This window comes from Malaya genurostris, chromosome 1, assembly GCF_030247185.1.
Source record: "Malaya genurostris strain Urasoe2022 chromosome 1, Malgen_1.1, whole genome shotgun sequence".
Lineage (NCBI taxonomy): Eukaryota > Metazoa > Arthropoda > Insecta > Diptera > Culicidae > Malaya > Malaya genurostris.
The window spans coordinates 54,873,247-54,899,621 of NC_080570.1; the positions used below are offsets into that span (position 1 = coordinate 54,873,247).

General features: G+C 36.7%; 1 protein-coding gene across 3 annotated transcripts in view; it reads right to left on the reverse strand.

Moving 5' to 3' along the window:
* Positions 1-23,388, reverse strand: part of LOC131439850 (thyrotropin receptor) — a 107,883-nt gene extending 84,495 nt beyond the window's left edge. For all 3 annotated transcript variants that reach the window (XM_058611010.1, XM_058611009.1, XM_058611011.1), the window contains exon 1: positions 22,558-23,388. The gene's annotated coding sequence lies outside the window, so the exon portion shown is untranslated. The remainder of the gene's footprint in view (positions 1-22,557) is intronic.
* Positions 23,389-26,375: the final 2,987 nt, after the last annotated feature.

The following is a 26,375-nucleotide window of genomic DNA, read 5'->3' on the forward strand; positions in this document are numbered from 1 at the left end:
ATGGCGTAATTCTCTACGACATTAAACTCTGGAACATTTTTCGCAAAAAATGGCTTTGTGTCGTCTGCACACACAAAACACATCTGCTCGCAGTGGCGATTGAATCCAAACTGATTGAATTTTTGTTAAGAGATTTCCTTTTATGTGATTTCGTTTGTAGCTTTTTCACTAATGGGCGGTCCTAACGGCTATAAAATTAACCGCATACAGAATTTTATTGTCGATTATTTCATTTCGGATTTGCATAATTTATTGAAAGAAACTATCAATATGCTGTAGGGATTCGTTTCCAGCATTCAGAAGAGTCAAATTGCGTAATTCTCTACGACATTAAACTCTAAAACATTTTTTGCAAAAAAAAAGGCTTCACTTGATCTCGATTACTGTGAATTTCACACAGCGAAAAGTGCACAAATCTAAGCAAACTATTCTTGATTTGCAGTGAACTGAGGATATTTCCCTACGATTTGCGAACAACAAATCCTAATAGTTCTTTAGAAAACTTTTAGAGCCATTAGAACGGCTGATATTGTGCAATGCTCTCCACCGTTGTTTTTTTCCCACTGCTAATGACTGGCAGCTGTGACGTAATCGCTCTTGTCGAAAGCGTGCAGACGACACAAAACACATCTGCTCGCAGTGGCGATTGAATCCAAACTGATTGAATTTTTGTTAAGAGATTTCCTTTTATGTGATTTCGTTTGTAGCTTTTTCACTAATGGGCGGTCCTAACGGCTATAAAAATAGCCGCATACAGAATTTTATAGTCGATTATTTCATTTCGGATTTGCATAATATATTGAAAGAAATTATCAATATGCTGTAGGGATTCGGTTCTAGCATTCACAAGGACCAAATTGAGGAACTCAATTTGGTCCGTCGCTGCTGGTTGATGATTCCACTCCCACGACGTCTGCTTCCATCGAACGCACGAAAAGAAATGATCGATTTTCGACCACGGTTCCCCTTTTATATGCATTCAGTTGAAGATATGTGCCTGACTACCTCAAAATCGTCGTCCTTGCGCGAAAAACCCAAGCGAAAGTAAGGTGTTTTCCGCGTTGTTTTCAAATTTTAAGAAAACTTAATTTTTGAGTTGTTTGTGGTTATCGCACACTGTTCAAAATATTATCCTGAATTACTGATCATATTTTTGATGAAATGGTGAAAGAATTATGTTGCTACCATTAATACAAGTCGAGATATTCACGATTAAGTTCTGCCCATTCTTCCATATGGCTAATTTTGAAAAGGCGCCCCATAGTAAAGTAAGTCGTATTCACGACAAAAAACGAATCCCTTTCAGATGCACGACAAAATCTTTATTTTAAATCAGCTATCGTAATAACAAAGTCAATCACATCATCATTATCATCAGACGGCACAATTTGATGTACATTTATCGTTGATTTATTCATGCCCACGTATTACGGGGGCTCACCTTTCTGATGATTAGATCCCACATTTTCGACTGATGCCGCATGAGGCCGGTTAGGAGCTTCGGTTAGGAACGATTCCAGGAAAGGAGCAAAAGCCTCGCTAAGATTTAGATGGTTAGATGGATGGATAGAAGGTCGAGTTCCACACCGGAATGTTACATCAAGCTACCCGACTGACCAGACTGGCTGCTAGCGACTTTTCCGGAGCAGATAAAAATAACATCAAACGTTTTGTGTTTTTGCCATACGTCGCGTCGCTTTCATTGTTAATATTTTCAAAGTACCAACTTTGAAATAAGCTGTTTTTTCTGCATCCATATCAAAAAGGCACAATTGAAAGATTCAATTATCATCGCATTGTTTCAATGTATGAGCGTAGCAATTTTCCTGGAAACATTTATTTCTGACAGCTTAAGGAAAAGAAAATATCACAATAATTACCCACCTCCTCTTCACGTAAAATTTAGTACATGGATATAAACAGTTAGGAATAAATTTATCTAATATAAGACTTCGTATATGTTACACATGATACCGCATCCCAGAGAAGCTGTTCGTTCCCTCTATCTTGAAACAATATGGATCAACGATTTTACGACTCGGACTTACCCGTCATCCTATGGATTGTTGTTTATTTTTACTAGCGGAAATGGAGAAACCGTCAGATGTGTGTATTTGCTTTATATTACATCTAAATTCGACGTCGAAAACCAATGAAGATTTTTATTATGTTGGTAAATTGGTGTAAGATTATTCAGTAAAAAAAATAATTAAAGGTTCTTTGAAATATAATTTCCTATATTTCATTGTTTTTAACATGAGTGTACACATAACAAAAAATAAATTACAGGATTTTGTACGAGACACGACCGATCATAACTACATTAAAATTGCAATTTTGAACTCTCTCAACAGATTTAAATGTCTCTATGGAAATCAAAAAACTATTTTCAAGTAAGTTCAGGCATATTGACTTTGAGAAAATATTTTACACGGACGGTTTTTTTTGCATCTGTTTATATAGCAAAGTTAGCTGCAGTTCATTATAGCTTGAGTCTAATCGTCACATTATCTCCAAACCATTATTTTCTCTTCACAGATAGTCTGAGTGCAATTAAAGCCATTCGTTCAAACGCTGCTGGCAAAAATGAACTGTTTTTCTTGGACGAAATAAAACAGTGCCTGAACGACATATTGAACAATAATTATCAAATCACAATAGTTTGGGTCCCGGCTCATTGATCCATTCCATGCAATGAAAGAGCCGATAGTTTAGCCAAACGTGGTGCTATTGAAGGTGAAATTTATGAAAGACCGATTGCTTTCAACGAATTCTATAGCGCGTCTCACAAAAGAACTGGCAAGCTTCTTTGGATAAAGATGATCTGGGTCGGTGGATGCACTCAATTATTCCTAAAATATCGACCAAGGGAATGTTCAGGGGACTGGATGTGAGTAGGGATTTCATTCGTGTGATCTCCTTCAAATTGGACTTTCCGAGACTAATCATTGTCCTTGTGGCGAAGGTTATCACGATATTGATCATGTCGTTACTATTAAATTCCTTGCGTACCCAAGGTAGGCTATCCAATGTGCCAGTTCGTGACCTTCCATTCATGAAACTTATTTATCAATTCATTAAGTCCATTGGAGTTCCAATTTAAATTTTATTTTATGTTAGACTGTTTTCTTTTCCATGAGTTCAACCTTATTATAGCTATCATATATTGAATAAAAGTGATGAACTGATACAAACAAACTTGAAATGAAATCATGTACAAAATGAATGTATTTTATTTAATGTAATTTATAATAGCAAATCGCTTGATAAAAACAGTGTTTAGATTAACTAATGAATACCAAAATATTAATATGATATTCGGAATGTATTAGGTTTAAAGTACTATGTTCCGAATTTCGGCTTCCATTTGTCGATGATTTGTTTGCTATGTTTTATGTGAAGTCAGAACAACAGATTGTTGGTGTTTTCGACAAGCCTAGTGAGAAAATTTCCAACAGATGCAAATCTATAGATTTCTGCTTTCTCCACGGATCTACTTCTGGGAACTTATTTGGATTTATTTTTTCGGAAAACTAAGGAAAATTGAAATTGAGAATTATTCAATATATATTTCCCTCCGGTTTTTCTTATTATAAAGCTAAAATATAATTTACACCAATATCTACTTTTTGAAAAACTGTATTTATCCCTTAGAAATAAACAGTCATCATGTACTGCCATTTACTATACTGTTTTTTCCATTTTATTATACTGTATTTTTCGGGATCATTTCGATTCAATACAGATTGACATCAGAAAAAAATAGAATCACTGATGCTGTTCGATATTCGAAGCAATATTTAAGCTACTCTGATTGATTTGAAGGAACAATTTAACGAGTCGTATCATTTTGACTTTTAATAGCAAAACTAACGGTGGGTAATGTCCGAAACCATTGTGCAATTTTCGTGTTGAGCATTACGACGTTTCTTATCTAATTTCCTCAACTCACCCAACTATACACCCCCTTGGTGACTTAGTGGTAACCTTAGCAAGCCAATTTCTCACCGGTGAATCAAAATTAATAGCAAATTGACATGCAGTGAACAGCGCCACACTGCACACATATTAAATGTGGCAAATCCACCAACAAATTACCGAGCTACAAGCGCTTTAAATTAGGTCCAAAAAATCTATCGCCCAAAGTTCTGAATTGGCTTGCTAGTTCCCGTAGAATCAATCAACAGACTAAATATACTCAAGCGAACACGGTGTGCAGCAGATGGAAGAAAATGACACACCACAAAAAGCAAATAACCAGCGAGCGACAAGCTTTCTACTTCGTCAGTGGCTGGTGGTCGATTAAAGTTAATATTGTACGATGACATATGTTTATAGATTTCTTTTTGTGCGAACGTTCATGCGATGCAGAAAGGAGCGAGACTTTTTCTTGCATGACGTAAACCCTCCCTATACCGAACGAAGCAAATTTCCTATTAAATGAAATTCTAGGTGCATTCGAAACCGTCGACCGTGCACGAAATATCAATTGGATAACATCTTTTGCCCTGCTGTGATTGGTTAGTGAAAACACAGGTCGATTCTAACCAATTTTTCAATAGTATACTATTGAAATACTGAAACGACGTTGCCATACACGTTTAAATTGAATGTTTCCGAATTGATTGATAGTTAAATGATATAAATCCATCAACAGACCACTGAGTTATTTGCGTTCAAAATTGCGACAGAAAAAGGTTATGCGGCTATTTTTGAAACTTTCAATTGACGTCCGTATAGTGAAAAGTAAGGCATTTTTAATACCAAAATCTCTATTATAATGTACGAGGTCTGTTCAAAAAGTACCCGGAATTCTCATTTTTCTAAAAAAATATTTATTTATTCGTCTACATCTATATGGTCCCCTTCAAAGTAATCCCCCCTAGTTATAATACACTTATGCCAGCGTTTTTTCCAGTCTTCGAAACTCCCCTGATAGTCACTTTTTGTAATGCTCTGTAGCACTCTCAGCGATTCTGCCTTTATCTCTTCAATCGATGAAAAACGCTGTCCTTTGATGGGTCTCTTCAACTTTGGGAACAGGAAAAAATCACACGGAGCGATATCTGGTGAAGAAGGAGGTTGGGGCATGATTAAAGTCTTGTTTTTAGCCAACAAAATTGATCAAAATTCAGCAGTTTTGGAACGAATTTTGCTGCCACTCGTTTCATGCCCAAAACATTAGAAAAAATATGATGGCATGAGCCAACTGATATGCCAACTTCATCAGCAACTTCTCTAATAGTGATTCGGCGATCATCCATAATCATTTTTTCCACTTTTCCCACATTTTCATCGATTATTGACGTGCTGGGTCGACCGGAGCGTTCGTCGTCTTCAACGTCTTCGCGGCCATCTTGGAAACGCTTATACCACTCGTAAACACTTGTTTTTTTCATAGCAGACTCACCGTAGGCTCTCTGTAACATTTCGCACACTTGGTTACACTTTATTTCATTTTTCACGCAAAATTTAATACAAATTCTTTGACTCTTCAATTCTTTCATTGTTTGAACTAACAAAAATCGCCGAGCTCAAAAAAACACGTCTACACCAGCCGCTACAAGACAGAATGTAAACAATGAATACAGCTGAAAATTTCACCATACATTAGGGACATATGTACCAACACAATAAAAAAAAATTTGACCACCGGACTCTCCAGACGCGCGCAATTAAAAAATTCCGGGAACTTTTTGAACAGACCTCGTATTTATACAAACATCAGTGGTGTGAAAAGTATTTAAATGCGCGCATTTATTTCAAATCAAGCGGATACTATTTGCCACCCATTTAACCTACGGCATGTGACATCAAAAGGCAACAAACAGTTTACATAAGCTCTGAACAAAACTAAATTTTCAAAAGGCCAATTAAATATTCATGTGTTTGGAGAAGGCATGGCCGCCGAAAGGGAGGAGGAAAATGGGGAATTCACCCGGGTTCCGGACTTTTTTCGGGAGGCACGATGTTCAATGATTTACAATTTAAAATTGTTTTTTATAACTTCTATTATTCCCATGCCCACCAATTTTTAAGAAACTTATCATGCATAGACCCGATTTTTTTCCCAACGGCCCTTGGAGTAGCCCTTTAAAAGGTATATAGTATTTATTTAAAAAAAACCCCACCTCTTCGTTGTCTCCCATCAGGTTTCAGAAAGACCATCCGGAACAGCATGTCGAGTGCGAATTGCTAGGCATCCGTAAAAATTACCGAAGCTTATCTGTTCTATATTGTATCAACTTTCGATTTCTGCGTTTCTGCGGTTATCCGGCCTTATCTTGGAGTGTGCCAAAGCATGCTATTGTTAGGCGTCATACGTAGAGAATTTATGATGATAATAAAACTTTCAGCATTGAATTATGGCCATTTCACAAGTAGATGAATACCCAACGGTGTGATAGCCTATTAATATCTAGATTATACCTCCCGGTGAGTCGACTGATGACAGTCTATTAACATACCGGCTATTGGATGCCATTGTTTTTTTTTTTATTTTCTATATTTTGTTGTCTGTGTTGCTTCACTATCGAGGGCTACAATTTCTAATAGTTTTATTCAATAAAATATATTTGAACATTATTTTGTCAGAAAAGACGTAATTTAAATTAATTACGTAAATTACGTAATTTGGGGTTTGGTTCATTAAAAGAGTTACGCAAATCGAATGATTCATAATTGAGGATTTGAGTGCATACGATCTCTCATATATTTTGTAGCATCGTTTGGCACCGGAAAGTACAGTCCCTAGCCATATTATTAGTCTAAAAAATGTATATGTTCTTGTTACTTCCAACGACGAAAACTGGTTTCAAAACCGCGGTGTAATATGCCACCGGTTTAAACGTTTATCTACGTATTTAGAAAAAAATTCACCGTTTTTAACAGACCGAGAGATTATCCAGACATGAATTCTCTAGAGAATGGGGTGTTAATCAAGTGTGATGTTTCTGAGCATGCTTCTACAACCAAGCAGGATCAGATTCGTGTACACAACGAAACATAGAAAAAAACGAAAAGATAAGGAAAATCTATCGGAATTGCATTGTCAATATGCCTCGTTCTACAGCAATCGAGTTGGCTGCAGTTTCAAAAATACAGGATACTAGTATTATAATAGCACATATTTTCATATTATGAAAAGATCTCTTTTGACCGAAAGTCTACGTAGTCTCATAATTATTTGTTTTTGATTTTTCATTTATTTTTTTAAATTTTTCAAGAAATTTAACTAAGCTCAGTTAACCGTCCGCGCGTTTCCTACGATTGATCAACAAACCAGTTAAAATTGCATATTCAACCAAATGTATGATACTTGAGAGAAGTGCTTCATGGTCAACGTGCAACCTAAACTGACTTAGAACATAAAATCTGTAATAACGTAGATGATAAACTCTCATGCTAGTTCATTACTTATTTGTAGTAGAGACCGAAGAATTCCAGGCCTTACCGCAAGTGTCGCAGCCAAAGGACCGATGTTAGTACGGTGAGAAAATGATCAGAATTTATCGCTCATCTACAGCCGATCACCAATAAAAAAGTGTGGGTGTGTAATGTCAGAGACATAACTGGATGTCGCGAATACGAATGAAACTGACAATATTTCTTTTTACTTCCGAATATCAAATAGTTGATCGATTGTGTGAATTGGGCTAGCTTTCCCCTTTTTTACTACTAGAATTTAAAACGATACACCTAAACTAAATTACAGATTGGTTACATTAAACATTTTGACACAAAATTAGATATTACGAAATAACCAGTATAGTTCTTTATGGTATAATAATGTTGGTTCTGAAAAGAACCTTTCATGAATGGCATCTGAGTCGCTACTATGCATTTAATATAGCAAATCAGCAGAAAATTCTACTACAAACTACAACTGGTTGAAAAAATGGACGGTATATGGTTTAGTAAAGTAGAATTTTGCATAATTCTTTGGGTATAAAATTATTGTTCTAAATAGCAACATACAGAATTTGATGTCGATTGTTTCATTTCGGATTTGAATATTTCTGTGACAGAAAATATCAAAATACCGCACGGGATTAATTTCTGGCATTCAGGAAGGGCCAAATTGTTTAATTCTCTAAGATATTCAACACTGTTACGAATTTTGCACTGCGATAATTTCACAAAGCTAATCAAATTACCCTAGATTTGCACTACACTGATGGTTTTAATTTTCGATATGTAAGAAGCCATCATTATAGTTCTTTAGATAATATAAGGAGTGTATTGGAAATAAGCTATCCACAAATGTTTCATTCAAATTATGATACAAAGACGATATTTTATTCTAACTAAAAATCAATCCTTTACTATACGAGGTTAAACTTAAGCATAATGAAAACCGGATAAAATTTATGTTATTCCTTCACGAATTTTCGAATTATTGATTGAACGCTCTTCATCAAATTCCGGACAAGTGTTGCATCGCATTTTTTGGACGCTTGAGCCCAAATTTTTTTGAACTCCTGCATGTTCCCAGCTACCTTACCAGTCTTCTAGAAGACCCTCTTCACAATTGCCGAGTAACGTTCGAAACTGAGACAATTTGGTAGATTGATATTTTGCTCAACGAAATTAATACCCTTTTCCGCAAGCCAATTGAGAGAGGTTTTAGCATAGTGAGCCGACGCAAAATCCGGCCAAAACAGTGGAGGTGTACTATACTTCTTATATAGTGGCAGCAATCTCTTCTGAAGACACTCAGATCCATAGATTTCTGCATTTATAGTTCCGGTAGTGTAAACAATTGTTGACTTCAAACCACAGGAACATATTGCTTGCCATACCAGTACCTTTCGACCGGATTTCTCCACTTGAATCGACCTGTCCGCATCGCTCACATCCTCCCCAACGACGACAGTGAAGTATTGTGGACCTGGAAGGGTTTTTGAGTCCACCTTTACATAAATCTCATCGTCCATTAAAACGCATGCATCCGGACACTGCAAAAGAAGCGAATACAATTTCCGGGCTCTTGTTGCTGCTCTCTTTTTCTGTTTTACACTTTGTTTCGAGATTTTTTACTTCTTGTATGTCTTCACCTCTTGATACGCTGGATCATTCCGACACTCACACTCCTGCTTTTTTGGCCAAATTACGTACTGACATTGATTTGTTCTTCATGATTAGAGATACCATTTTCTGGTCCAGTTTCAGGTTGGCAGAACCAGGATTTTTGACTCTTCCTGGTAGCTCATCCAAAGAACAGCGTTCCCCAAACTTATTAATGATGGTTTTAACAGTGGCATGATGAACTCCAAACCGCTTCACCAATTTTTGCATAGTAATACCCTTCTCACTTAGCCATGTGTCCAGAACATTTATTTTCACTTCCTGTTCAATACGCGACATTTTGAAAACGCAGAATTTCAACCACACAAACAAGTAAACAAACGAAAACTGACAGCCAAACGCACAGTATGCTGTGATCTGAGCATAAAAAACCATCACAAATACATGTGTACAATAAAAATGTATGTGAATAGCTTATTTTCGATACACTCCTTATGAAACCATAAGAAGGCCTTATTTTGCAAAATGTTCTCCATTGTCCATTTTTCGTTATATTTGCTCCAATGCAAACGACCAGCAGCAGGATGACGCGATTTCCATTCTATGAAGGGAAACTGGCTCTGTGACCTGAGCGTTTGAGGCTACATACCACGCAAAAGGTCTGCTCTCATTACTAGCGGCGACTGCTGCTCCCGACGATTGAAGTCCAAATGACAGGACAGCCTGAACGTATCACGCCTTATTCTTGGTTTGTTCTTACTGATGTTGGTGGCAAAACCTCACCTCAACATCCAGTTCCGTCTGCAGCAATAGAAGAAATGCACGATTTTAAATCACAGTTTACCTTTTGTATTCGTTCAGTAGATAGTCGAAACTCACTACCTCAAAACCGTCGTCCGTGCGAAAAGGCATGCAAGCGCTATGAATTTTTCTGATTATTTCCAAAAGTTCTAGCAAACTTTGTTTTTCCGTTATGTACGGTTATCCCACGCTGTTGAAAATTCAATCACAAATTCCTGATCATATTTCCGCTAGCTTGTAAATAAAATTATGTTGTTGGATTAAATACATCAAGATATATTCGCGATAAAGTTCTGCCCATTCTTTTACAGGATAAATTTTGAAAAGGCGCCCCATAGTAAAGTAAGTCGTTTTCACGACAAGAAATAAAATAAATATTTTAAATACCAATTCGCGAAGAAGTTTTAAAAGATTGTCATCTTTATATTCTGACGTAAAGCAGTTTTCAGTGTGGTTTTATCCAACGAACAAAATCGGATTGGACAAATCAAAATGAATTCGCAAAAGTAAACATATGCCAAAAAAAAAAGATTATTTCTTTGCAGATCGGGGATAAAAACCATCCGTTTAGTGTGAGTCTAGAGTAATTTGATTTGCTTAGTGCACTTTTCGCAGCGTGAAATTCGCACCAAACCAGTACGAATAAAACCAGCATTTGACAGCTTCGCGTTCGAGAAAACAGTTCGCGTTCGAACTCCAAACAGTTTCTAAAAACTACCCGCAAAACTAAAGAAATTTTTGATGCCAGATATCTTAGAAATGCATGAAACGTCCAGATCTAGTGTAATCCCTAAACAATTTTTTTTTGAAAATTGACTTTGGGATTTAGAGAATTTTAGACTCGTAGAATTTAAAAGCAATTCCGTGTAGAAGAAACCCGTAAAATTAAAAAAAAAAACTTTGTTGATGCCAAATGTCTTAAAAATGCATGAAACGTCAAGATTTTGTATAACCTCAAGAAAAATTTTTTGAAAAAATCGACTGGAACTTAAAAAAAATTTAAGATTTTTTTTTGACGCCAAAAGTTGACTAAAAAAAATTCGGGATAACAATGTAAAAACTTCGGAAATCTGCGTAACTTCGTAAAATCAGCGTGAAAAAACGCGTAAGTTTTGGAAATTCGCGTAAGAAAGCCGCGTAAAAAACTTCAGTGTATGAGTTTGGGTTTGAACAAGACTTGAGAGTTCGGTATGAGAACAGAACTTCCGCGAGCATGGTGTTCGGTATTTTCTGTTTAGGAATTACTGTTATTTAACGTGGCGGTAAACAAAGTCTTACATTCCTTTGGTGGAATTTGACCTTCTTTTTTAACAAACTCAACACCGTACAGAACCATTGCTTGGTTTGTGCTACGACCCCCTACTGACAAACTAAAAATCTTCTTTCAGGTTGGGGCTCGAACATACGACAACAGGTTTATAAGACCAGTACTCTATACACTGAACCGCCAACCTGGCCATTGACGGTGTAGAGGGTTTAAACATTCTGGAACTGTTCTAAGAACTTTTCAAACGACCATGCGCTTCCATAAATTCATGATGACTGTAACATAGCCGCAAATCTTTACCAATGTACCAACTTCAATTTCTAAATCCGGCCACTCAGAACGGAATTCGATTACTTAAAAAAATATTTAAAAAAATTGGTCACAATATTGACATTCAACATGTTTAAAAAAAAGTTTACAATTTCACGGAATGTCCTTCTTTCGAGAACGAGAATCGTTCCACACTGATATTTATTTTTTCCTGGTACAAATGAAAGCAACTTTTATCTGAATTAAGTCCAGCACTCTATCAAATAGTTCCGTTAGTATTCCTTACGTTAGTGCAGGAATCATGAGATGAATCTGCAAGAGTGTGTGGCATGACGAACTAATTCAATAGGATTCATTCAACAACATTTGCAACAAGAAAACAGAAATGCAAAGATAAGCTTTCTATCCCTACTGGCGTCATGCTATTCGAAAAATAAACAAAAAAAAAGAATCATAGAAATAGAGTTCAAACTATTTCGGTAGAAATGGTACATGAACGTCACCAGTTTGCAATTTTGGAATCTACAAACAAATGAGTGCACTGATGGCAGGATATTGGTTCTCCCATTAATCGCAATAGTCCGTGGTTCCTCTACTGTAGTACATTTTCTGGATACAAGGTGCAGTCATCCGTATAAAATTTTATTTCTCCATAAATTGACACTAATTTTAAATTTTTCGGTATTAGCATGTCGAAAGCGATATGAAAATATCAGGCTGTCGTACAATAACACTTATACTTTCCCATGCATATGCTAAATCTAAATTCCCGTTTTACCTTTATTATCATATAAATACCACTTTGATTAGGATTTTGTTTCCAGTGTGAAACACACTGAAGGGATCGCAAATTTATTTATTTATTTTTATTTATTTTCGTCAAGCAAATGTAGACTACATATAAATTGTTTACAATGTTCACTTACATACTACGCATTATTTCTACGACATAGCTGAGATTTGATTTGATTTTTTGACATAGTAAGGTCAAGATGTTCGCTGTATTGATTGTAATGGCGCATTATTCGATTGACTGGACTGTATTTTGCATAATTTGTTCTAGCTTGTTTTTCTAAAAATAATTTCCTGGAACGTAGTTGACGGCTAGGTATATAAAAATTTAATTGCGATAATAATGGAGCTGATTGAATGCGTTGAGAAATAATGTCGCTGATAAAATAAAGCATTGCAAAGTCGCGGCGTTCTTTAAGTGTTTGTATATTGATGAGCATGCAGCGTGCTTCATATGATGGTAGAGGGAATGTTGTCCAGTTTAATTTACGAAGTGCATATAAAAGAAATTGTTTTTGAATAGATTCGATGCGTTCTTCGTGAATAATATTGTATGGATTCCATACTAGGCTGCAATATTCCAAAATAGGTCTGACATATGTAGTGTATAATAATTTAATTGTGTATGGGTCCTGAAAGTTATGACTGAAGCGTTTAATAAAGCCCAGCATGCTATTAGCTTTATTGATTATGGTATTGTAGTGTTCCACAAAAGTGAGCTTGGAGTCTAAGATTACGCCTAAATCTCTTACAATTTTACATTTTTCTACAAGTTGATTTCCTAGATGTATGTTTGTGGATATAGTTTCATTTTTCCTACTGAAAGTTATTGAGTTACATTTTTTTACATTGAGTTGGAGTAGACTTTTGCAGCACCAAATGTGGAATAGATTGATTTCGTTCTGGAATATTACAGCGTCGTTGATATTTTTAATTTCCATGAAGAGTTTCATGTCGTCTGCATATATAAGCACTTTCAGATTTTTGAGTATGAAGGAAATGTCGTTTATATGTAAAATGAAAAGGAGAGGCCCTAAGTGAGAACCCTGAGGTACGCCAGAAGTTACATTAATTGGTTCAGACAGAATGTTTTGGAAGCGGACTACCTGTACACGATTCGTTAAGTATGATTTGAGCCATTCAAGAAGAGTATGTTCTATGCCATATTTTTGTAGTTTGTGTAGAAGTAAAGGTATGTCAATACGGTCGAAGGCTTTGCTAAAGTCAGTGTAAAGAGTTTCTACGTAGTTTCCGGCGTCCATTGCATTCAGAGTGAATGTCATAAATTCTAAGAGATTTGTTGTAGTTGAGCGGCCTTTAAAAAAGCCATGTTGTTTGTTTGTTATTACATTTTTAAGTTGATGAAAAAGTTTTTCGTTTACAATTTTTTCAAATAATTTTGGAATGCATGAGATAATGGCTATTCCACGGTAGTTCCGAATGTTAGATTTTGCACCAGATTTAAATATTGGTACAAGAAAAGAAGATTTCCATGCTTTAGGAAAAGTACATTTATTAAGTGATAAGTTAAAAAGTAGTTGTAGTGGTAGTGTAAGTTCTTCAGCAAGATTTTTTAAAAATATTGGTGGTATACTGTCAGGTCCAGGCCCTTTTGAGGCGTCTAAGTTTTTCAGTGCTGTCGAAATGTCATGTTCTGATAGATAGTTTACAGAGATGGAGTTGGAAAATGCAGGTATGAAAGAGAAGTATTCACGGTCACGGTCAGTTTCTGAATAAGATGTATATACTTCTTGGAAAAAATTTGCAAAGTGATTGCAGATTTCTGTACTATTTGTCCCTACATGTTCGTCGAGGTGCATTTGAGATGGAAAATTGTTGCTTTTTAGTTTAGTTTTTGTGTAGTTAAAAAAGTTCTTAGGGCAAGTCTTTATTTCGTTTTCAATTTTGCGGTTGTATTCTTCGTGTGCTGTGTTAATTGCTATTTTGAGCTGATTGCATAGATTTAAGTAATTTTGAAGATGAGCGTCACTTTTTTCTTGTTTGTAAGTTTTGTGTGCTTTTTGTTTCCTATTTTTCAAATGTTTTAATTGTGAATTGAACCATACAGGTAATTTGCTGTTATGATTTTTTCTTCTTCTTTTCATGGGCAAAGTTTCGGCTAATATTTTGTTTATAATGTGATAGAATTTGTTTACTTCGACGTCGACATTTCCTTCTGTACTCAGTATGTTCCGCCAATTTATTATACTTAGTCTACACTTGACTTCTTCAAAGTCAATTTTATTGTATTCCGGCACTTCCTCATATTCCAAGTCGTAGGGAAGGGATGCATTGTGTGTAAATAATGAATATTCAATTGCAGTGTGAAACGCTTCATTTTTCCATAATGGCAGGTTTGATGCGTTCACACAAAAGTCTTCTGTGCAATTTGTGAAAAGAAGGTCTAAATATGCATTTTGTTGATTTTTTACGGAGTTTACTTGATGCAGGCCAAAATTAGAAATTTTGTCGAAAAAGTAATGCAATGTTGCGTTTTCTCCTACGACTGGAAGTAAGATTGATTCATTTTCAATGTCAGAAATGAAGTCCGCATTACGTTGATTGAAGTCGCCAAAAATATGAAGCTTTACTGCAGGTTCCATATTCGAAATAATTGTGTCTAAAGATTGAAAGAATAATTCAAAAGCGAATTTGTTCGCATTTTCGGGTGGGAAGTAGACAGAGCAGTAAATATGTTCTTCTCCCAATATTGAGACTTTGGCCCATACATGCTCAAATTCTTTATATTTAGGAGTAATAATTTCTTCAGAAGTATAGCAAGAGTTTATGGCTATGAGGACTCCACCTCCAGATTTTTTCTGACAGAGAGATAAATTTCGGTCGTGCCGGAATACGTTAAAATTATTTCCAAAGACTTCTTCGCTTCTAACACTTTCATCCCAGCTGCTTTCAGTTCCAAGTATTACGTCGAAAGAGGAGGTTATTAAATTTTGATGAATTTCTTTCATTTTGGCTGGGCTTTTCATGCGGTTGAAATTTTGGCAATAGACCAAAATTTCAGTCACATTTTGTCTATGAAGCGAAGAAGTTTTTGAGAATTCTGGAATACTTACATTACTAATTTCTGTGTCTATTCCTTCGTCAAGGGGCGTCGTTATTTCCGAAAATTCGGCCTTGTAAAATTGTGTTCGGCTTCCCGGATTAGTTGGAGTCGGCGGATGCGTTCACTTGTCAAAAATTTCCCATAAGAGTCCAGGTCGGCCAGCGCTTCCTTAGGTTTCATTCCATATTCCTGATGCACTTCGATGAAGATTCGTAGGAGGTGGTCAGGTGTTGTTGGAAGACCTTCTGATGCTAATAGCATTTTTATACTAGTTGGTGTCATACCCTCGATGCATACTGTAGGTTGTTGATTTTTCATGTACGACAAATACAGACGGACGACGTGCATTATTTTCGGGTCACGAAGTCTTGCTTTCAAGAAGCGTTCGTCGCCATTTGCAGATTGTGAAGTAAGACGTACAATGGGAGGACGCATTGGATCAATTTCGAATTGGCTGTCTGTATTCATGTCCTGTGATATTGCAGACGTATTTATATTCTGTGATATTGGAGATGTGGGTGGTGCAGCTTTGATGTCATTACTTCCTAAGACCGGAGTAGTGTTGTTTTGAATACTTCTTGTTCCTTTGTAAGGGTTGATTGTTTCACCTTTTTGAAAATTTATGAATTTTGAGGCAATATCTGCACCTGGATTCCCGGAGAATTGAACCCGTGCAGCTGCTAGTAAGTCTTTGTCCAAGGGTAAGGTATATTGTAATGACATATTATTGTTATTGTTGTGGCAGGTATTGTTACTATTAGTGTTCAAGTTGCTGTTGTAGTGCACATTATTGTCGTTGTTGTTGTTGTTGTTGTTGTTGCTGCTGCTGTTGTTGTTGCTGTTGTTGTTGTTGCTGTTGTTGTTGTTGTCGTGTTTGCTGTTGTTGGTGTAGTTGTTGTTTTTACTGCGTATACTGTAATTTGTATTATTTTGTTGTTTCCGCTTCCGATGTTTTCGTCTGAAGTTTGCCTTTTCTGCTTGTTTTTCCTGCAGCCGTCGAGTGCGCTGTTTCTTGTCATACTCACTCCAGTCTCGCTTCCAGATTTTTTTACCACCAATGAAGCGCCAGCCACTGTCGCATGTTTGAATTTCCTTCTCTTTGAGTTCTTCAGCTAGAGACTTAGGTTTGGTATTTTGGTCTTTGGTTCCTATACTGGAGATTGAAGTCGATATTGCTTTGACTTCAACTCTCAATTCTTCCAGAATAGTGTTAGGTATTATTGCAGGGACTTCAGATTTGGTAGGTCGTAAGAATTTTTCTTCGAGGCGAAGAAGCCGTTCGCTCATTTCCTTGATATGCTGGTCATTTACTTTACTAAAATCGCTAACGTTTTTTATGGCACTGTGTAGCGAGGCCTCGAATGACTGCATGCGCTGACCTACTTTACCGCAAATGTTGTGGTCGTTTCTGCTGATACTGGACAATGACTGCTTCACGTCGATGAGCAAGCGCTCGACACTGTCGAATATTTCCAGGTAATGTGTTTTCATGTCTGCAGTGGTCCGGTGATACGTTTCCGTTTGATTTTTTGTATGCTTTAGAAGTTGCTCCTGTAGATGAAGTAGTTTTAGAGTTTCAGCTCCTGTCCTTATTAAATGTTGACAGTCGGCACACACTGGTACCATAAATGCCAGAATAAAGTGTTCTTGATGCCGCTGCACGCCGATGCAGGCTGAATGGTACGATTTTTCACAGAATTCGCATTTCCAAAGGAAGCGATCGTCAATATTAATACACGATTTTACACCGCACTTCATTATTCTAGATAAAATTTGTCCGAAAGGCTATATAAAAAAAAGGCCCGCGCGCGACGTAGACTACGCGTCAAAAAAATAAATAAATATAAATTACTTGCGGAGCGCTCGAAAAAGCGAACCGCGCCCGATGACTGTTCGAGGCGAAAAAAAATAGCAGAAGACACACATAAGCCGTAACTTAGGTATCCGGGTATAACATCAAACACACCAGAATGAGTAGAAAAATTTTCTAATCATCCTCTACATTTCACCGAGACACTCGACGAAGCGACGAAGATCCTGCGTTTCATCTTTTTTCGGTAACATCACCGATGGGTTGATAAGAGATAAAAAATTAACAATTTTCAACGTTTCTACCAAGTGGAGATTATTTTTGAAGGAAGGTGCACAGTCTCTCTCTCTCTCTCTCTCTCTCTCTTTCTGGTTGTGCTAACAATATGATTTTTTTCTACTGCAAAAGTTTATGCTTTAAATTCCGTTCGCAGACGACTGCAACGATCAACTCGAATCGATGAAATTAATCCTACAGCTTAAATAATTAGCTGTACTATTGCTCAAAATTCAAAGTTTACCTTGCCAAACAAGGTTTGCTATTACCCGCTAAGCACAGGATTTCATTATTCAGCTTAAGAAGCAATTTACGATCTTGAGAAAACGTTGTTGTTCAAAGAAAAGGCAAATTTTCTGCGCTACCGCTACTTAAAGCTTCGTGAAAAAGCACATAATTCTATTTACAACAATGTACTAATTATTTTTGCCTCGGTGGGGTGAAAAGTAACCTCATTGACTGCCAAAATGCGCTGCCGGCGCATAAAACATTATGATGCCATTAGCATTTAAGCAGACATGAAAAATTTTACTGTGCTACTGTCATATGTTTTTGTTTTTTTTTGGCAGTAGTTGTTTGGCATCATGTTGAGTACGGAACAAAAAGCGATTTTTGCTCATTTTTAAAATTTTATATTTTCAGAGGCAAAACGGGCAAGCAGAGGAGAGTTTGATTATATTCGCAAGTTTAATCATATTCTTAGTTTCGAGAGTTTCGTGGTGCACAAAACTTTACTACCGTTTAGTTACGCAGTTGCAGGCGAAACGGTTGAATAGGAAAATATTTAAAAAAAAAAGTTATTGACCGACCGGAAAGTGAAGAGGCGCAAGCTAGCAGATTCCACAAAGATTAATACTGAGCATACACGCCAAATTGACTGCGGACCGAAAACACGATTGCAAGCGCACATAGGAATCGTGTTTGGCCATGTTGCTGCGGAATCAATTAGAAACTGTTGATGCAAGCTGGATCCACTATCACACATAAGAAACCACCCAATTGAATATTTCCAACCCAAGCATAAATTGACAGAATTGAAATTATAATTTGTAATGAAACTTATCAGTAATTTTACAATAATACATAGGCATTTTTGATGTTCTGAAACAACTAACCGCGAATTGCTCTGTGTTAAGACAATGAATCGCAAATTTTCAATGAATCAATCTTCATTGAAAATATTAATATTACTTTTTGGATGTGTCCTGGAACATTTGAGTTCGATGCCTCTATTGATGTTGGTGACGTCGCTTCTAATGTTTTCGGGTTGAAAACAATTATGTTGAACTTTGTTGACTCTATTGATGTTTCGTTTTCTGACTCTGAACATCCATACAAGCATCTTCACCTTTACTACTTGTTAAGTCATCGCTAGTAGGAGGAATTATCGAGGAATAACCAGCCTCATCGAAAGTATTCGAGATAATTGTGAGTGGTGCTATTTTAGATCGCGCAAAGAACTACATTTCATTTGATCAACACGGATTTATACCCGGTAGATCAGTTATAACGAATTTGTTGACCTTCACATCCAAGTGTATATCCAGTATGGAGGCGAAAGCACAAATGGATGTTATCTACACCGATCTGAAAACAGCGTTTGACGAGTTTGATCATCGAATACTGTTGAGTAAATTATCTCGACTTGGTTTATCATCACAACTCGTGTCTTGGCTGAACTCATATCTTTCCAACAGACAGCTGCGTGTAAAAACAATCAGTTGTTCCACAAAGTAGTAATTTAGGATCCTTGCTAATTGTAGTACTTCTCAATTATGTTGCATTGCTTTTGGGATCTGGTTGGAAAATGATCTACGCAGATGATTTAAAACTGTATATCGCCGTTCGTAGCGTTGAGTCGCTTCGCAGAAAGAATGAAACGAACCATATTATAACGACATTTTTTTTGTGTTAGTTTATTTTACTTAGCTTGAGACGTATTGTAAATACATTATGTTTTGTGTTTGTTGTTACAAAGATAGTGGTTTTTGCACCTGTTTGAGAATGGCATGAAAGGTGTTCAACGCATATATGCTTTTTCCAACTCTTTCGGTTCATTTAGATATATGTGCGATGAACCTAAATAAATAAATAAAAACAAAATGAATCGCAAATTTTAAAAGTTTTGTTATGAAATTTTTTAAAAACAAATCCTAGTTCAACTAATGTGACAATAAAGACTGTCCCAGAAAGTATGGATGCAACCAAAAACCGCTGCCATTTCGCAATGGTTCAGAATCTGTCAATTTTTATGGCTGCGTTCTGTTGTTTACACTCTTCTCTAACTACTTGTGCAGTTGTTTTTTCGTTTTCATTATTTTGTTTCGAAATGCGTGGACTTTCAGCAGAACAACGTCGAAAAATTGTGTACAAATGGTTCACAGAACGCGGACTGTCACTGAGAAAGATAGTAAAAATGGAAGGAGTAAGTGAAAAAGCCGTGCGAAATGTAATCAGGAAGTTAGGTGAGTATAACACCTTTGAGGATAAACCGAAAACGGGTCTAATAAAAGATCCTGCTAACCCTCAGGATAAACGTATACTGAAGGCGTTCGAGCAAATAAAGGAGGATTCAGTTCGGGATGTGGCCAAAAAGTAGGCGCTTCGAAGTCAAATGTTCTTCGTGCTAAAGAACGTTTGAATCTTCGAACATATAATAAGCAGAAACAACCAGAACGTAGTCCGAAACAAGAAGCATCGATCAGGCCGAGGGTTCGAAAGCTGTACAATACGATTCTTGCTGGAAATTTGAACTGCATAATCATGGACGACGGAACCTACGTGAAACTCGATTACAAATCCTTGCCGGGACCACAATATTATACGGTGCGAGAAGGGCAAGTGTTAAATCAGTCCGAGACATCGATTGAAGTCGAAAAATTTGGTAAGAAAGCTATGGTCTGGCAAGCAATTTGTAGCTGCGGTAAGATTTCGAAAACCTTCATCACCACTACTTCAATGAACAGCGAAATATACATCAAGGAATGTATACAAAAACGACTTCAACTCATGTTTCGAAGCCACAAGGATCCTGTTGTCTTCTGGCAAGATCTAGCTTCTTGCCACTACTCGAAATCAACGGTAGAATGGTATACTACCAAAAATGTCACTTTGGTCCCAAAAGACATGAATCCACCAAATTGCCCACAACTTCGACCAATTGAGGAATTTTGGGCATTAACGAAGGCACATCTTAGGACATGTCTCGGTAGCCGAAACCATTCAACAGTTCGAAAAAGATTAGAAAAAAGTGTCAAAACTTGTCGCCAAGAAGTCAGTACGAAATTTAATGACGAACGTTCGCAAGAAGGTGCGCCAGCTAGTCTACAATGGCTAAGTAGCAAATGTTGAGAATAATATTCTGTTGTTGTAGTCTAATATTATCAGTATATCGAATAAAATTTGAATATCTAACACTTGTGAATTATTTACAGCGAAATCAAAGTGCGTCCATACTTTCTGGGACAGTCTTTAAATGTGCGAACCCTGAAATTGAACAAAGTACGCTGCGAACGGAGCAAATCTGCACGTACTGACCCGCACCAGTTTTGCATCGTCATTTTGAATGACGATTTGAATGTTTTGACACCGGCCTATAATTTCCGAAGCGGAAGTCGGATCTGGATGAAATTGCACAGAATATTCATAGACAACGAGAGCTTTACTTTGAATCATGATTCGTGAAAATCGGTTTAACCGTTGCTGAGAAATCATAGTGAGCTTTTCTTCACTATTATTGGTGCTTTCGGAAGCGGATACCGGGGACTAGTAGTCCCAAAGTAGTTTAATATATTAACTAACTAACAGGATTTGCTAACTGGAAGAATTTAGGTGTAAGTTTTATAAGAATGTGCACCTTGCTTCGTCATCGCTTGTGAAAATATACTCATGACATTGAAAATTTTCACTGATCGCATTGTAATACCGGAACCGTAAGTCGAGTATGGACCAACTTTTCGGGGACTTTTCAAAGAATTTCAAGACCTTTTATTTGCTTCTTAGTTTGTGAAAATCGGTTAAGAAATTTCCGAGCGAATTAATTGCGCATTTTCTCATAAATTTGCACATATTTCCTTGTGATTCTGGAAGCGGAAGTCGAATACAAATTGAATTCAAGAAAATTGAACGAGGCCATAAGACCTTTCAGTTTGTGAAAATCGGTTTAGCCAAATTCACTTTTAATATAGACTGCAAACTGATGAAAAACCGAATTAGGTTTAAAAGGCAGAGGTGGAAATAAGCCCATTTTGCGCACGAAAATGTGAATCAAGATTTCCGATTGTGAATCAAAAAACCGAACACCGTGAATTAAGAAATTGAATAACAAACTTAAAATTGCAATTATGTTTTAAATTGTGGGAAATGAAATTGAAGACCTTTTAAATTCTAAGTAAAACCAAAATTTATTTTATCTAAAATCGTTGGTTTCAAAATTCATTATAATATCTACAATAAATATGTGATATGAAAAGATAATACTGACTATTTTTATTTTCTATGAATCAAAAATTTGTTTATTTCCACCTCTGGTTTAAGGGCGACTCGAAGCGTAAATCTTTTTGGTCACTACTTTTGTCGTTCCAGTAAAACAAAAATAAAATTTACAGGTGACAACAATCCACATCAGAACAAGTTGGCTCAGGTGGCACGTTTTTCTAGTTATTTGGAGATTTGCGCCTTTAAGTCCACATACTACTCAATTCATAAGAACGTAGTACGTAAAATGATTGAATTTTACAAATACCATTAAAATTTGTAAGCAAACGTGTAATTTCACATGTTTAAGCATAGTTTTACGTTTCGGCTTTGACTCATCAGCAGTTAAAAATATGTCAGAATGCAATGAACATGTGTTAGATCAACTGTAAAAATCAATAATTTTTTATGCTCGATTATGTCGGTCCATGAAGATTGAAATGTATACAATTCTTTCTAGGTGTGTGAACATGGAAAATCAATAAGACTAATTATGATTATTCGGACCTATTTCGCTACTGATCACAACGGAAATTGTAACTCCGAAACCAAGGAAGTCAGTCTGTACGGTCGGAATCGATCTCGACGAATTCGGTCGACTTTTCGACTTTCATTGTATTTACATGGCCATTCCTTATAAGATAGACAAACATAAAAATTACAATGAAATTGAATCAATCTCGGGTGGGTTGAAATCAAAGACGCTTCATGATAATTGAATATTCCAGTAAATGGACACGATTCCTGTTGGGCACTGTTTAGAGTAGCACTTACCGTTAATGCGACATAATGAAGCTTCCTGCCAGCAATCCCAATGAAATATTCAAGCCAGATTCAGTACCGAACTGGTGAACATTTTCATCTGACTGAATTTTTGTTCGACACTTCTTTCTGGTAGCTTCCTTTTTTTTAGCACCTCCATCGAGCACACCGAATGGGTCCCAATATATCCTTCCCCGATGCGATCATCATCACTGTCAGATAAGTTAGCGAATTCGATCACGAACATACAAGCCAAACAGATTTCGGTAAATAACCATGTTTACCAGTGGATTCCATATTTCTTTTTCTCTCTCTCACAATCAAACAACTTCTGCTCATGCAAGATTGATGGCTAAGTAATCCTAACCTCGAACGTTCTGCGCCAGCACCACCGTCCACCCCACTGTCACCCGTCGTTCGAGATTCCCACTGTTTACAGATCCAATTATACTACCATCGGTAATTGACCCCCTTGCACCAATTTCTCGGCCACACTCGCACTAAGCCTTGATCTTATCTGAATGCTGAATTACATTCCGCCTTCACTCGCAGTAATCGCGATTCGATCCACAGCACTTCCTCCGGTTTAATTTGGGGAGGAAAGAAAAGGTTTCTTCACAGCTATTTATAGGGTTAGTTTCTTTCAAAATTGCCAGTCCAGTCCGAGCTCTATCAGCTGTTCATTATAGCAGCACGATAATTCACACCTCTCTTCGGAACCAGATTAAGCGGCAAAATAATTCCAGACTAGAATGTTGCTCTTCTGCAGACAACAACAGCACCACCATCAACTGTTTGATTAACACCTCTGAAGCGCAACGGACCGAGTAAGGCAAAAAAACGTCTACTCACCGGAACAGTCAAACTGATACTGAATCCCAACACCCGATCCGATGGATGATGTAAACTGGCACCAGCTAGCAGAGCCAGTCGAACGGATGAACTTTTCCATCATCGGTCGAACCATCTGTTTGAAGGTTGACGTAATCATCGTTCCGGAGGACATCATCGTCTCGCGGGTGGAAATTCACCGGATGGCAGAAATGAACGCCTTAGAAGTCAAGACTATCAATCGGCATCGATAGCGGGGTTCGGTTTCGACACTCGTTCGCTAATTTGGATCTTGTCGAGTGGTTTGGCAAATGTCATAAACCCATTTGGCGGAGCATTATAACTTTCTTTGTGCAGTGCATTCCAGAGCAAACATCATCAGCTAGGACAACATTTGGTTTGATTAGCAGTTCATAAATTCAGTTCGACAAAATTAAGTAACTTCTTTTATTTCATTTTCGGTCGAATTGATTTCATCGGAACGAAAGGCTTGTTGTTTCAGTGGGAAAACCCTCCTGGTTGTAGATTCGAACAGGTTTCGTTGAAATCACTTTGATGAATAGAACCATGTAGCGTGTAGCAGAAAACCAACAACCAGTAATTCGGTTTCAACTGAAAATCGTTGTAAGTCAAGACAAGGTTATAGAAATCATTCTCTGTAAACTTGTTCAGTTTTGGTTTGATCTTAAAGGTTTGGGTAGTTCCCTTTTCGGAATGTGTAATTCCTTTTATCGGAAAATCAACTAGAGCAACGGCTCTCTATTTCATCTGATTTGTAAGGAAAAAGGCGGGTGGGTAATGCCACAGACATAACTGGAGGATGTGAATACGAATAAAACTGACATATATCTTTCTCACTTCCGGATAGAGATAATCATTCGTATTAGATTGTGTATATTTTGCAATTTTGAATTAAGTTCCAGCATCTAATTCCAGAAATCATGTCCACAATTTAGTTCCAACATGTAGGTTCTGAATTCTGAAAATGAAAGCTGAGACTGAATTGATGAATTTTTAATTCTGAAATTTAATTCAGGAATTAAAGTTGTGAATTCAGTTTTGAAATGAAGGTTCGGTGTTCAGACCCAACATTTAGTTTCAGAATCCAGATCTAAAATTCATATCCTGAATTTTGTTCATGAATTCTGAATAATCCTAAATCATATCTCTGGATTCGAATCCCTGAATAAGGAACTGAATTTGAAACCATTTTCAAAATCCCGAAATAGGACTCAGTTCTAGAGTCATAGTTTTATTTTTATTTTTTTAGTCTGTGATCTGGAACGAAATTTTGAAATAGAAGTATGAAACTAAATTCGGAACTTAAAACTACAAGGATCAGCCCCATGTAGTTGTTCAAGCCATTGATGTGGAACAAGGCAAACAAAATTTCTAATAATCGACATTTTCAATTAATCGTCACACTTTTGAATCCGCAAACGCACGAAAGTCTGCGAACCCAGAATATAGACTCTATTTGTCGTGATTTGAATTTGTTTTGTAGCCGACAAAATTACATCAATAGCCCAAATGTATGCAATTATAAGGTTGTACATGATTGCGATACGAATATCGATATTTAAGCTTCTCTTCGCCAAGCTTGTATTCAAGTTTTGTATGCAAGCAGTTATTTTTATAGCGGCTCTCTACCTTTCTGCGATTTCGATTGAAGTGATAAATTTTCTTATTATCAATCGAGTTCACCTTATATAAATTAGAAATTAATCTTATGCACATAAAAGCGATGCTTTCTCTTTGATATATCGCTTACTTCTTCAAAACCGTCGACTATGGCAGGGAAATCCGGTATGCCGGAGGTTTTGTCGTGAATACGACTTACTTTACTATGGGGTGCCTTTTCAAAATTTACCCTCTGAGAGAGTGATAAGTTTTTGGTCGTGATTATCTGTTGTTGTATCTAACGAATCAACATAATTTTTGCTACACGCCATCGGAAATATGATCACAATTTTATGATAAAATTATCCGTTGTGTGACATAATCTCAAATAATTCAAAATTAAACTTTTCTGAAATGTTTGGTATAAAAAGTAACAAAGGGGATAATCCATAAGGCGCGTTTGCCTTGCTCGTATTTTGAAAGCTCATAGCTCAGTGATCTGTGAAAAGATTTATAAAATCTAACCACCAATAGAATCGAAATTTTTCAACTTAAACGTGTATAGCAAAAGCATTGAAGTATTTCAATAGTACACTATTGAAAAACCTGTCTCATTTGACCCATGTCAACACCAGCCAATCAAAACGCGTTCTGAGGAAGAGAACAAAATATCTGCTGCTGTACAACAAATCGTTCGAGAAAAATGTTCCGAAAAGTGTTGAATATCGTAGTGACTTCCTCAATTTGGTCCTTCTGAATGCTAGAAACGAATCCCTACAGCATATTGATATTTTCATTCAATAAATTCTGTATGCGGCTATTTTTATAGCCGTTAGGACCGCCCATTAGTGAAAAAGCTACAAACGAAATCACATAAAAAGAAAGCTCCTAACAAAAATTGAATCAGTTTGGATTCTATCGTCACTGCGAGCAGACGTGTTTTGTGTCGTCTGCACAGCTAGTTTCGCTAGCTCTTGTCGAGCGATTACGTCACAGCTGCCAGTCATTAGCATTGGTGAAAAAACAACGGTGGAGAGCATTAAACAAAAACAGCCGTTCTAATGGCTCTAAAAGTTTTCTAAAGAAGTATTAGGATTTGTTCTTCACAAATCCTCAGTTTAGTGCAAATCTAAAACAGTTTGGTTAGATTTGTGCACTTTTCGCTGTGTGAAATTCACAGTAATCGAGATCAAGTGAAGCCTTCTTTGTTTTTGCGAAAAATGTGAAAAAGGGAAATGCTTGCATAATTCATACAATTGATCAACCAATAGATATTCGGAAGTGTTAAGTAACATGTCAGTTGTTTTCGTATTCACGACATCCAGTTATGTCTCTGACATTACCCACCCGCCTTTTTTTTCAAACAAAATAGGACACTG